This window comes from Amblyomma americanum, chromosome 9 (assembly GCF_052857255.1).
Source record: "Amblyomma americanum isolate KBUSLIRL-KWMA chromosome 9, ASM5285725v1, whole genome shotgun sequence".
NCBI classification, from domain to species: Eukaryota; Metazoa; Arthropoda; class Arachnida; order Ixodida; family Ixodidae; genus Amblyomma; species Amblyomma americanum.
Window position 1 is genome coordinate 60,994,514 of NC_135505.1, and position 3,817 is coordinate 60,998,330.

Below are 3,817 nucleotides of genomic sequence, written 5' to 3' on the forward strand. Positions count from 1 at the left end.
GTCACTGTGTTTGGCAATGAGAGACATTGGTGTGGTGGCACGAAGCGCCGAGAGAGCAGACGAGGCTGCATTGAGGGGTATCGGGAACGCCCCTTTATTCCGATGACTGTCGCTTATATAGAGATGAGATGAATGATGGGTAGCACCTCCTATACACACACAATTGGGTATACGCATCTTTTATTCATTTTGCTAGACAGAGACGAAGATTGCCCGACAGTCTGTGAAGTACAATTCAGCGGTCTCAATTTTGTGGATACAGTATTTCGATTTGGTAGAGCCTCTTTCGTATAAAAGCTCTATAGTAGTTCCCCATTGTGTAGTCTGAACGTGAGGGTCCGAAGCTAAATTCAAGTCAAACTTTTCTTTCATACACTAAGAGAGTCCTGTTTCCTATTGAAGTCACCCAAAGTCAAACACAGCTGTGAAACTGTGCCGTGGGCTGGTATACACATGCCAACCACATCAATCGTCTACTTGACAGATGTTCCCGGTGCCACGTAGACTCCTTGGATGATAATGTGGCTTTCCAGAAGCCGAACACCAGCAGACTTCACCATTATACATCGCGATCGAAGGGAGATGTCTAACAGCAGTGATACTTTGTTTCACGTACACACAGACTCCAGCGTTCTTATTTGGATCAAGCCAACTTCCAGGCGACTTCAGGATCGGAAGTGTTAATCTTCTCTTGTCTATACTGCCGTTTAGCAGCGGCTGTACTCTCCTTCTCTGCACGCATTTCAAACACTGTGATACAGACGCCCACTGCATCCCCGCCTTTTATACGCAATCCTGCGCATGCGACGCGGGGTTCGGGTGATAGAGCGGCGTGCGGTGACAAAGAACGCAGCGATGCATGCTGGTGTTCTATTACGTACCTCTTCTGGTTTATGCAGCGTCTCTGTAGCTTGATGCGAGTGCCGCATACTTCTTGCTGGACACAGTCTTTTTGACAGCGTGCGATACTATACTGTTCAAGTCTCGTTCGCAAATATATCGGTGTTGGGCCTAACAAATGCTCCATTGTAATTAGCTGCGGAACTTTGTTTCTTCACATCTATATTTCAGAAAATGCAAATTTGGCTTCACGAATATTTTCACGTGTACTCACCAGTAAAAAAGTGATTCCTCATTGGGCCGTCGTGTAGGGCTCAGCATGGCCCGGCCTTGGGCCATGCTGAGCGAGCTATGCTTTACAAGCGAGCATTGGAGAAAAGCAAAATGGAGTGTCGTATCGTTGTCATGGCAGAGGTACCCAGAAAAAAAAATGGCAGTGGCTTAGCTCTGCTATGTCAGGATATACGTAGCGAGAGGTACGTTTCCCTGGCCGAGCTTGTTGTGGTCACTGTATGTTTGGCAATGAGAGACATTGGTGTGGTGGCACGAAGCGCCGAGGGAGCAGACGAGGCTGCATTGAGGGGTATTGGGAACTCCCCTTTATTCCGATGACTGTCGCTTATATAGAGATGAGATGAATGATGGGTAGCACCTCCTATACACACACAACAATTGGGTATACGCATCTTTTATTGATTTTGCTAGACAGAGACGAAGATTGCCCGATGGTCTGTGAAGTACAATTCAGCGGTCTCAATTTTGTGGATACAGTATTTAGATTTGGTAGAGCCTCTTTCGTATACAAGCTCTATAGTAGTTCCCCATTGTGTAGTTTGAACGTGAGGGTCCGAAGCTAAATTGAAGTCAAACTTTTCTTTCATACACTAAGAGAGTCCTGTTTCCTATTGAAGTCACCCAAAGTCACACACAGCTGTGAAACTGTGCCGTGGGCTGGTATACACGTGCCAACCACATCAATCGTCTACTTGACAGATGTTCCCGGTGCCACGTAGACTCCTTGGATGATAATGTGGCTTTCCAGAAGCCGAACACCAGCAGACTTCACCATTATACATCGCGATCGAAGGGAGATGTCTGACAGCAGTGATACTTTGTTTCACGTACACACAGACTCCAGCGTTCTTATTTGGATCAAGCCAACTTCCAGGCGACTTCAGGATCGGAAGTGTTAATCTTCTCTTGTCTATACTGCCGTTTAGCAGCGGCTGTACTCTCCTTCTCTGCACGCATTTCAAACGCTGTGATACAGACGCCCACTGCATCCCCGCCTTTTATACGCAATCCTGCGCATGCGACGCGGGGTTCGGGTGATAGAGCGGCGTGCGGTGACAAAGAACGCAGCGCAGCTGTGGTATCGGCGCATGCGCACAACTTCTCATCCGCGTGGCGTCACGCTCGGCTTTGACGGTGGAGTGGGCACGTGGCCACGGCGAAGCGCAGCACTTTGCTTCTCTTCGGTTGCCATGGTAATGGCGCATGCGCACAACTGGCCTCTCCCATGTACCGCGAAATGCTCGACTGGTAGCCCAGTGTAGCTCTCGCTACAAAAACTAACCTACGGGTCTCGAACTATCGCCGGCGCAAAACCAGCAGCAATCGCTACCCCATGCCTTCGACAATTCAGCTACCGCAGTAAAGTGTCTCTCGCCGTCTAAAACATAAGAAAATTGTGCGTCTGTGGAGTAGAGGAAAGGATAAAAGTGCGTTAATCACAAAGACTTTAGTTCATTTCGGAAATTTATTCTGTGTGCGTTAAAAAAGCACGAATGTTGGATGTGCGATAGTTTGTTTTTAATGACGAGTTCACCAGTCCCCAAGTACACTGAAGTAGTCGAAACTAAACGGAGTTTCCTGCCCCTGACCAGAAAGTAGTGGCAAGACCCAACCGTGTGCGAAGCCGAGAGTGAACGACTTCGTGGCCAAATCGACACTTCACTTCTTCAGCCGATGGCCGAGAGCGAAAACTGTCGCTTCTTTTCCCCATTTACAAAAAAAAATTGGCGGTGGTTTAGCTCTGGTTAAACTGGAGTGACGCGATAGCTACAGCTGGCCGAGTGGAACTTGCTCAGTTGAACTGCAAAGTCAGTCTTTCGCCGCTCCGTTTTGCTGGGCGTTCCTTCATCTTCGTCCCACTTGACACGGCGCATGCGCACAGCTGTTGCAGCTCGGTTTCGCCGGCGCGCCGCGCCGCCAGCAGCAGCAGCAGCTGCTCCGCACCATGTGCCGCCGCCACGGTCAAGTGCCACGGCCATGCTGAAGGCTCGAAATAGCACCGTAATTTAGCTATCGCTACAAAAGACGATACGAACAGATCCAGCGCAACCGTACCTTTGTGTCTTTTCAGCATCTTTAAACCTCTGATTACAGCTGGATGCAAGGCTGCAAGCAAGAATACATACGATCTTTGCTCCATTTCCGGTTACTCCTATTCATGAATATGAACTGCCAGCAACCCCTCCTGTATAAACTGCACTTAATAAAGAAGAGCTGAAGAAGCTTAGTAAGGAGCTAAGAAGAAGCTTAGTAAGAAGCTAAGAAGAAGCTTAAGAAGAAGCTTAGTAAGCTACGACAGCCAAAAGTTGTGTCTGTTACTTTGGTCTGCACATGTTTAAACCACAAAAGTTCTAAAGTAAAACAGTTCTCCAAACGGACTGTGTGCCTCGAATAGCAATGAGAGGAGGTCTGCTTTGTAGGCTGTCAGATTAAGAGAACATTTCCAATAAATATCATATACCCACCTCACTTTGGCCTCCTCTGCGTTCGCCTTCTATTGGAACCTATTCTGTTACCCTATGGGAGCAGCAGCTATCTAATCTTCCTGTTACATAACCTGCCTGAACATGTTCTTCATTCTAAGCCACCTTTTACATTGGCAGGGACTCTTGCAGTGACGTGCAAATTGCAGTGACTGATCCCAGCAGTATTTCACTAGAAAAGAAAAAAATGCAATGCAGCA